Raw genomic sequence first — 11,574 nt, forward strand, 5'->3', positions numbered from 1 at the left:
TAATAGGTTGAGTGGTACAGTGTAAAGTGCCCTGGCTGAGGAGTTCAAACCCTGTCTCCACTGGTTCCTACACATGTGACTTCAGGCAAGTCTTTTAACCATCCTGGGCTCAAACATCCACAAGTAGAAAATGAGGCATTTGAAAAGATGGTCTCTGGATCCTTTCCAGCTCAATATCCATGATCTTCATAAGAATCTATATTTCTAGAGAGTCTTAACACTTATAAAGTAATTTCTTCACAACAACCCTTTATGGTAGGTGATTATTATAATAATTATTATGCCCATTTTACAGATGAACAAACTGAAACTTAGAGAGAAAATCTATTATTTGAACCCAGATCATGCAAAAACAGAAAAATTACAGATTCTAGAGTCAGCTGCAGGTCAGATACTACTTCTGAAACAACCCATCAGACTTTATACAAGTCACATGGGCTTCATGCTTCCTATTTTTTAAATGAAGGGGATTGGACTAAATGACCTTATATACCCTTCTGGTTCTATATTCTTTCAAACATTGCTCCCATCAAATCACAAAGCACTATAATTATCCTCTCCTCCTCCTCTTTCTCTTACTTATCTTCCTTCTCCTCTTATTTTTCTTCCTCTTCCTCCTTTTATTCCTCCTTCCCTTCTCCTTCCCCTCCTTCTCTCCTCTTCTCCTCCTCCTCCCCTTATTCTTTCTCTCCTCTTCCTCCTCCTCCTCTTCCTCCTTCTCCTCCTCATCATCCTCATTATCACTCTATTTCACATTTATAATGCTTTCAGGTAAATCTTTTATATTATCTGACCTCTATGACCTTATAAAGGAGATACAAAAAGGGATTATTGTTCCCATTTTACAGGAGAAGAACCTAAGATACAGAAGAGCAAATTGGCTTCTGAAAGGGTATGTGACTCATAAGCATGAAGTTAGGACAATAATATAATAATAGCAAACATATATTAAGCCACTTGCTCTACACAAAGCATGGTACTTAGACTCAAAGGAGATATATACTTTAAATAAATCGAAGTCCTGGATTACATGGAAAGTTGGAGTCTAGAGAGGTCTTCTTACTCAAATATTCTTATAATGTTCACTGCTATTTCTAGGGGATGAATCGTATGCCTGCCACTATGCTATGTTTTTGAAGACAGGGACTGAATCTCCTGTAACCTCCTATAGGATAGCAAATTCCTTGTATATTTTTTAAAATCTTTTTTTTTAATTAAAAAAAATCTTTGTATGATGACAAAATGCCTAAGCAGGGCTTCACAAATTATATATAGATGCTTAATAAATGTTTACTGAATTGAATAGCTCCTAAAAGTCTTTGCATACAGCAGGCCCTTAATAAATGTTTATTGAATTGAAATGACATAGGAGGATGAAATCAAGAAGAACCAGGATCACATCTAACCTCAGTTACCAAATAATTGTGTGACTGGGGGTAAGTTCTTTAATCGCTCTGTGCCTCAGTTTCTTCATCTGTAAAGTGAGGGATTTGAACTTGAAGATAATTGAAAGTCTTTTCTGAATCAATAATCCTAAGCTTTATTTGCACGAAGACTTAAGTGTAGAAATAGTGCAAATAGATACTTGATTGATGACTGAACCAATATTATCTTCATCTTGAATTGACAGGAATATATCAATAAGAAAACAATAAGAAATGCTATAGAACAATAGTTATTTAGTAATATCAGTATCTTCTTGGTGATGCTATATAGTCTTTGAAACCTGAAGCACCATGATTCTAGAAGAAATTAAATGAAAAGTAATCCAAAGGGCAATGGAGATGGATGGCAAGCATAATTAGGCTGTAGTCATCTACCATACTAATTCTATCTAATATTTGACAATGACCTCAATCAATCAATAAGCATTCTACTTTGTGCCAAGCCCTATTTTAGGTCCTGAGAACATGAAGATGGAAATGAAAGTCTGTGCCCCTTAGAAATTTACATTCTATTGGGGAATCATTATAATGCCCATTTACTGATAGGGAAACTGAGGCTCAGGTATGAAGTGACTAGCCCACAGTTACATAGCTAGTAAGAGTCACAGACTAGATCAAACTGAGCTCTCTTAGTTCTCCAATGTTCTTCCCATTATGCCATTATGATTCTTAATCAGGTCTTGTAGGATTAATGGAAGATAAAGTTTTGAGACAAAAATGACCACAGATAGATAAACTAAATGCTACATTGGTGCCTCCAAGATAATAATAGCTAATATTTCTATACCACTTTATAGTTTGCAAAGTCCTTTACTTCTACATCATTTCATCTTCACAAAAACTGTGAGATATATTTTACAGATGAGGAAAACCCATTTTAGAGATGAGGAAATTGAAATCAGTGACTTCCCCAATGCCACATAGTAACAGAGGTAGAATTCAAATTTGGGTTTTCATGACTTCAAGTCCAGCTCTCTACCCATTAAATTACCTATGACCAATGGAAGATTTCCATTTGGCACAGCCAGCACAGCTCCTGGACTCTTTCTAACATAATTCAATATTAACAAATCCCTTGATTTTCTACTTCATAAGCATAATTGGTGCTGAGTTAAAAACCATGTCATTAATTATGTCTTGGTCACAACAGAATGTAAGATCCTGGAGGGCAAGCTCTATGCTTTGGATCAAAGAATATTAGAAGCAAAGGATCCTTCCAGTTACTTCTATTTTTTCTTTCAAAGATCTTAGCCCAGGGCTAGCTATTCAGCAAATGCTCCATGAATCCTGGCTGAGGGAGTGATTACCTACAGTACAAATTAAATCCAGACCTCTAAGCTGCCAATGTAAACACTAATCTCCAAAAAACCTAAATTATAGAGTGTTAGAGTTGGGCAAATTGGGAAAGGGTCTTTTTAGAAAGAGCACATCTTTTCTGGCTCCCTTCTTTCACAAATAAGAAAATCAAGACCCAGGTAGATAAAATGACTGCCCAAGGTAACATATCAAGAAAAGACTAGAAATCAGTTCTTTGGGCTGGTAGTTTAGCCTTTTTTTTTTTTTTCTATTATACCACCCTCTAATGAATCAAAGATATAGTTATGGCAAATCAGACATGTTACTGGAAATACTCAAAGAGCAATAATAATACCTTATACTCCTAAAGAGATTTAAGGTTTGCAAGCACCTTTCCCATGAATAACCCAGTAAGAGAGATAGCCAAGAATCCTTGTCCTTCTTTTTAGATCCACAGAAATGAAATTATTTGGGTGTTTTTTTTTTTTTTAATCATGTAGCTAGTAAGAAGCAAATCTGTTTTTATGCTAGTGATATACTCTGTCTATTGTAATCAAATACATAAACTTTTAAAGGTAGATCAACAAAAATCTCACGTGATCCTCACAATGATACTGAGAGCTAGGTGCTATTATACAGATGAGGAAACTGAGGCAAATAGAGGTTAAAGTAACACAATTATTTCCTCTGTTCTTCAGAAATACCAGCTGGTAGCAATGTCTGGGCAAAGAAAGAGGCCCCAGATCATCTAAAAAGGAAAGATGACACATTGAAAAAAAAAATTATACTGAGTCACAAGACCTCAGTGTAATTGCAGTTAGGACACTTCTTAATTAACTGTCCTCAATGAACCTGTTTTCTCAGTTGTAAAATGGGGGAAATAATCTCTACTTACTTAAGAATCAAGTAAGATAACAGATATGGGAATACTTTGTTCATATAGAAATTATTGTTGCTACAAATTAAATTAAATGAATATGGGAAATGGATCAAAATCAAGGAAACCCAAAACATAGATTGATGACTAAGTAATTCTCATTTACTTATTGAGGCTGGGTCTGCAGTTGAACAACTGGGTGGAGAACAGAGTCATTTTCCTGATAATTTGATTACAGTCTACTTTCCAATGAGGAAATTCAATTACCCTCCAAAATTTTCTATGGCCTCCAGATGATATTTTTTCACTCCCACTCATTTCAATGGGGATGGTTTTAGTAGAGAATTCTCTTGGGTTTTTGAGGCTAGAGAAAAATCCTTGAAATTTTATAAGGAAATGAAAAGTGTATTGAATTTAGAGTTAGAATCCTAGATTTAAATCCCAGGTCTGCCACTTACTAGCTCTTGTGATCTTAGACAAATCCCTTAATTTTTCTGGAATTAAGTTGCCTCATCTGTAAAAAGGATAATTTCAAAGACCTCTCTCAGAATTCAACCTTATAATCTTGGGGAGAGGGGAAGGGAGAATGAAAAGGATGGTCATTTAGACTGTTCTTTTATTTTTCCAAAAGTACCAAACTTCATTTCTCATGACTTCCTATTGTGACTTGAATGACATGCAAGTTTTGGGTTATATTTAAATAGAAACATAGGCTGAATATATAATATTTCAATGTGGTAGAATAAGATAGGATAACCAGGACCAAGGGATAAATGGTGATTATTATCATTCAACAAGAAAATCAAAACAATGTAGGGTGATTAAACAATTTGGCAAAGATGATGAGTCATAATCACTGTAGAAAACAAGTGAACTTGTCTCCTACACTGGTGGAGCTGGGGATTAGTTCAACCATTCTGGAAAGCAGTTTAGAAATATGCTAACTATTTTACTAACGTTTCTGAGTCTCTGACTCAGAGACCCTAAGAAGGACACCACGTACTCCTAGAAGGACAAAAACAAACCAAAAGGTCCCCAAATGTAATGAAATACTAAGAACAACATTTGTCAATTCATGTATATATAGTTCTTTTTTTTATCTTTTGTCTCATTTGAGATGCTATATGGCATCAGAGGATTGGATTTGAGCTTAAAAAGAGTTGGGATCAAGAAGAACTGAGTTTGAATCCTGCCATAAACACTTAAGATTTGTGATCTTGGACAAATTATATAAATTCTTTATGCCCCATTTTCCTTATCTGTAAAATGGGAATAATGTGGGGATAATAATAACATCCGCCTCTCTCACCCTCCAAGTTATGAGGATCAAATATGAAAACATATCAAGTGCCTTACAAATCTAAAAGTGTTAGTTATTATTATTAATTATCTCACCTCTGACACTTATGCAAATGTGAGCAGGTCATTTAACCACCGTGGCCTCCATTCCCTCCCCATTCTCATCAAATGGAGGTAACAATGCTGTTGTTGACATCACACAGTGATGTCTTGACTTGCACGTGAATTGATTTAAGAGAAGCAGAGTTGCACAGACTTTAGACTCTTTTTTTTTTTTTCCCAAAGTCAACACAGTCCATTTGGGAAAAGTATAAATGTAGTAGAGAATTCTGGTATCTTCAATGTCTGATCAAGCTCTAAGTACTCCACAGTGCCAGCTTCTGACATCTTCATGGCCATTGGGACAAAGTATTCTCACCCACCCATTCCACCAAGGAAAGATTTCACATGACCGGCTATGAGATCCACCATTTACCCTTAACCTGGTTGAGCCTTTCTGCTGATAAAGTTTACAGGGTCATGACCATGTATGCTTGAGTTTCTTAGAGCCACAGGTAAGAGATGAATCAAAAGGTGGATGAAGAGCCCTGAAAAGGGCCCAGCAGCCTTCACACCAGTCCTCCCTGACCACTCCATAAATCCAGGATGGGGCAATAATACCTGAGGGATATTGTGAAACTCAAGCAAAATAATCTACATAAGGCAAACTATAAAGGAACATATGAATAACAGTCATTATTATTATTATTATTTATTGTCTCCACAATTCTGTAAAGGAAACAAGTCTGGTATCATCTTATCAGACAGATAAGAGACTCTGAGAGATCTAGTGATATGTTCAAATTCACACAGCTAGTAGGAACAGTGACATAACCAGCAGGCAAGTTTCCTTATGCAATTTCCACTTTCAAGAGAGATGTAAATCCATGTCTGAGGCTGCTGCAGAAAGACATGAAAATGGATAGGAATTTGGGCTATTTCTGCTTGATAGCAAATGTGTTACCAAAACAATTAATTATTTATCCCCTTTTTGTGGGACAGAGAAGGAAAGGAATTGAAAGAATCCTGGGTGAAAAGTGTAGGTCTTTCTTGGTAACTGATTACAAAGTGGTATAGAATTGTAACTATTTTATTCATACATACATACATACATACATACATATACACACATGCATATATATGTAGTTATTAATCCATATTTCCTTTGACCTTAAATTTCCAATTTTGCCCACCAATGGAATTGAATGTTGTATTTGAACACTTATCTTCATTCAGTCCATAATATTTATATCATCCATCAGAAGATCTGGAATAATTCCAGATTTTTTACTTACTTCTTGTATGACCTTGAAGGAGTTCTTCAATCTTGGTTTCAGATTTTTCCATCTTTAAAATAAAGTGGATGGACTAGTTTTCTTAAACTGTGGGTCCCGACACCATGTGAGGTCACATAACTGAATATGAGGGGACATGGAACTGAGATTTATTATTAGTAAATGTTTGATTTTATATAACTGTTTTATATGGGGTCATATAAAATTTTCTTGGGCAAAAAGGGACCACGAATGGAAAAAGTTTAAGAAGCCCTGTTCCAGCTGACCCAAGATTCCTCCCAGATATGACATCATCTGTCTTTATTGTTGGTGTTTTGCTAATATTTTATCTTGGAATAACTGCATTCAGTAGGCAAAGGATGATCGTGTATAGAGAATCAGGAAAATCTGGGTTAAAGTCCTGATCCTGACACAAAATGACCAAGTATCATCTTGAACAAGTCATGTAGTTACCCCACCTTCCCTCCTATACTCCATACTACTCTCTCCTAACACTATAGGTTGCAAGGATAGAAGAAATACTTTGTCTCTCTGTCTCTGTGTCTATGTCTATGTCTGTATTTGTGTTTGTGTGTCCATCAGTATTTCTGTCTCTGTCTCTGTCTCTTTCTCTCTCCACATATATATGCATGTTTATATGTATATGTATACACCAGACCTGTGATTTCATTATATATGCATGTATATATATATATACACACACAGGCATGTATGTATATATATGTATACACATGTATAACTATGGATCCTTTTGACTACAACATATTTTGCTTTTTATGGCACTGACAGTCTATATTTCATGTTCTAAAATCTCTCCCAGATCTAATACTTCATCTTATGTTATTCCTTCTCTCTAGGAGTTTTTAACCTTAGGTTTATAAACTTCTAAAAAGAATATTTTTACATCTGTATTTCAATCTATGTGGTTTCTCTTGTAATCTTATGAATTTATTTTGAATGTGTGATATGATTTTCTGAGCCCTCCCTTCTCTCCTCACTCCTAACACCCAGCTTATGATCAGTATAGCTTTGTCATATAAATATAAATACATCATCCTAAGATACACATGAGAGAGGTGTCAATTGCAGAATTAGAACTAATATGGACTTATAATTACTTTTCCTTTGGACCATACACTAAATTTCAATATTTCCATTAGCTCTACCAATGTGACACAAAAATATCATTGAACATAAACATAGCCTAGGAAAACCTTCCTTTCAGAATAAACCCCAGACAAATATACATCTTTGCAAGACTCTATCCACCCCTTAAACATAAGACAGTTTTCAAAGGTTTGATTTTTTTAAAAAAGAATTAACAGCTCAATATGTTACAAGTACATTTACTTTTTAATTCCATCTCAAGGAGGAGTGGAATATATGAATTATATTATAGGTTTTTTTTCTTCCCTCCAACTGATACAGGAATACAATTAAAACTCTCACCTTCTTCTTCTCCTTCTGCCTCTCTTTCTCTCTATCTCTCTCTTTCCTTTTGTAGTATATATATATATCTATCTATAATAAATATAATACAAATATAACATACACATAAATACATATTGTATCTGTAGATAGGCAATTAGGTAGATAGGTTGTGTAGTGGGTAAATTGGAAGATAGGAGAAGCAGAATTTTAAGTCAGGAGAATCTGGGTTCTATAATACATATGAATAGATACTGGGATATCTCAAATATCTTAATATTGTTTTAAACCACTAAAATTTAAGATAGCACTGTGTCTTTTGAGACACTCTTGCATCTATGCATGTACATATATGAATATAAATGCACATAAATATTTCTAAAATCCATCAAAATATGAGTTGACTAAGCTAATTGTGGAAGAACTACTTTATTCAAGACAATGAGTTGTTTAATAAAAGAGTCTTGACTAGAACCTGGATCTACTGATTTCAGAACCAGGGCACTTTTCTCTTTATAAAATATTGATTAATTTAGAAATTCATTATTTTAATATTCAAGTCAAAATTTTAAATGTAAAAATGATACAGGACCAATTTTATTATGCTCACCAGTAATTTACTTCACTTGTAAAACAGCACCTATTTTTATTATGGATGATATGTATATTTATGTAGTGTTTAGAAAAACACTTTCCTTAAATTATGTCATTTGGTTTTTACAACAAGGTAAATTTTTCAGGCATCATCACAGACAACTAACACTTTGAAGTTAATGATTTACTCAGGTTCACACAGCTAATAAGAGGGAGAGCTAGTATGCATCAATATTTCTTTAAGCCAAAATCAATTCCTTAATCAGGATCCCCTGGATAAAATTATGAAAAAGGCGCTTATCTTCTCTCACTTCTCTCTTAGGATTCTCCCAATCACTTTATCCCCACACTCAGCTTCTCTGAGTAGTAGAAAGAACAGAGTACATTTAATCAGAAGACCTGGAGTTACTCTGGGGTCTGCTATTTACTATTTGGTGTGTTATCTCAAACAAGTCATTTTACCTTATAAGTTTCAATTTCTTCATTTTCAAAATGATACACTGATATTCTCCATCTCACAAGTTGGTTATAAATGAAAGCATTTGGCAAATCTGTTATTTTGTAGATGCGAGCAAATTTCATATTAATATTCATGCATTTCCAAAGCAATGGGAATGGTGAGGGTCTTCTTAGGACAAAGTAATGAGTTTCTAGTTGCAAATTTCAAAGTAAATTTTCATCCAGCAAGCTTCATGTTTGGGGAGTACATTTCTTTGAGGCTAGGGGGCTTCTTAGTCTCTCTACATGCCCTTTAGGCAGGAAGCAGAGTAGAAACAGCACTAGACATGGAGTAAAGCCATTTGGTTTGAGCCTTGGGAACTGCTATTAATTTGCTATATGATCTTAGGCAAGCAGGACCTCTGGGTCTCTGCTTCCTTGTCCATCAAATGATGGGCCTGAACCATACCAGTCTCACTAACCCCTTCTAGCTTTAAGGCTCTGTATTCTTTCTCCCTGGCCTCCATCATGCACTCAGCATCTTTCAATGACCAATCTCTGTCTTAACAATTTAAATGGAAAGAAATCCCCTTAAATCTATTGTAATTTCTTTTGCAAACTCAACGCTACCCCAAACAAAGAAGGAAACAATCATTTAGTAAGTCTCTCTACTATTGACCAGACACTCTGTGATGTATTAACTCATTGATAGTCACAATAATCCTGGCAGGTAGGTGCCATCATTATCCCTATTTTACAACTGAGGAAACTGAGGCAAATAGAGGGTGATTTGTCCTGTGCCACAGAACTAGTAAATTATATGGGAATGATTTCAGATTTGACCTCAGCTCTTTCTAACTCCAAGCCCGTGGCTTTATCTATTGTGCCCCCTACCTGTCCTAGCTTAATAATTACAGTAATTACAATAAGTAGTTAACTTATATTTCTATAGCATCTGGAAGTTTGCAAAACATTTTCCTCACATCAACCTTGTGGGGAAAACTCAGGTAATACAGTTATCATCCTCATTTAACAGAGGAGCAAAATGAAGCTTGAGAAAGATAAGTGGCAAAAAATCATGTAGCAAGTATCTTAATTGGGCTTTCAAACCATGTTTCTGACTTGAAGTGGAGTGTTTTCTCCCTAACTGGACAAAACCTTTAGCTATTTAATCCTATAACTACATTTTTCTAGTAAGAACAGAGGTGGTGATGGAAGGAATGCCTTAATTGGGAAAAATCTCATGTTCAGAGCCCTTAGCCCTATGTATTCCCAAGATTTATCCCATTGGAAGTGTCATGCTTTCAGCACCTAGAATGATTTAGAATTTATGTACAGAGTGAGGGAAGTTTTCCTAGATATCTACAGACTGGTGATGTTCTTTAGGTTTTGTATTACTTTACTAGTTTCTCTCAGAATCTTGTGGGAAAGGCTTGGAGTCTGGATTTAAAAGGTAAGAGGTCATGATGCTTTGAGGTAAAAATCCCCTGATGTTAGAGAAGACATAAAGAAGACCCTCTCAAAGCTATATTCACATTCCTCTTTATCTTTTCAGGGTATCTGGAGAAAGAGAAGAGGGGGACTACTGAGGAGGAACATTCCTTGGAACTATTATATAGAGGGTTCTCAGGGAAGAAGGATCTGTGATCTACTCAACATCTCTCCCCAAGTATATTTTTTAATCTGCAAACAAAAAATAACAAAACAAAAACAAGCAAAGAAAAAACATTTTCAGCAGTCAGTTAGGCAAGAGATGGAATAGAGGATAGGGAGGAGAACTGGGGAAACCTGACTCTCATTTAGCCCAGAGATATTCAGAATAAAATAAACTCTTCTTCCCCCCCTTCATTTCTTTCTCTTTCTGGCTTCTCCTCTTTATCAATCCATTCCATTTCTTCCTTATTTTTTTGCCTTCCCATTCTCCCCCTCCCCATTCTCTTTCCTTCCTCTAACCTCATTTTCTCTTTCTTCGTTCTTTAACATTCCTCTTTCCCTCCTGACCTTCCCTTTCCTTTCTTCATAGTATTTAGGCAGATGGAGAGTAGTAGTTGGATCCAAGTCTGAATCCTGCCTCAGACACTTACTAGATGCGTGATCCAGGGCAAGTCATTTAACCTTAGCCAGTTTAAGTTTTCTCATCTCTAAAATGGAAACGATTATATCACCTACTTTAATGGGTTATTATGAATATCAAATAAGTCGGTATATATACAATTTTTGTAGATTTTAAAATACTCTGTAACATTAGCTATTATTGTATCCTTTTTTCTCCATTTTTTCTTTTTCCTTTTTCTCTCTCTCTCATTCATTTCCATTCTTTTCCTTGTTCTCTTTTCTATTATCAGATCAGCCTTCTCAGCAACCCTCTCTAAAATGAGAAGGGATCTCAGAGATTATTTTACATAAATCTTTCATTTACAGATGAGGAAATTTGGGATCAGGGAGTTAGATAATTGCCCCTAGGTCACATAGGTAGCACTCATCAGGGGTATAATTTGAACTCAGATCCTCCACTTCCAGTGCCAAAACACTTTTGAATATCTTTCCTCAATTGCCCAATTTCCTTTCCCACTCATGCTTCTCCCAACCCCCCTTATCTTCCTAATTCTTTTTCCTTTCCATTGTCTGCAGAATTATGTATGGAATCACCTGGGTCCCTCCTGGGCAAATTGGAGCAAAGTTAATGAGAGGCCTCTGGGTGATGAACTCCACCAAATTCTTTCTTATCCCAGGATACTTCTATAAAGTCATTCCTTTGGGAATGACAAAATGTGGCTTTTTTTTTTTTTTTTTTTTGCTGAAGCAGTTAGGGTTAAGTGACTTGCCCAGGGTCGTCACACAGCTAGTGTGAAGTGTTTGAGAT

Source organism: Sminthopsis crassicaudata, chromosome 6 (assembly GCF_048593235.1).
Source record: "Sminthopsis crassicaudata isolate SCR6 chromosome 6, ASM4859323v1, whole genome shotgun sequence".
Lineage (NCBI taxonomy): Eukaryota > Metazoa > Chordata > Mammalia > Dasyuromorphia > Dasyuridae > Sminthopsis > Sminthopsis crassicaudata.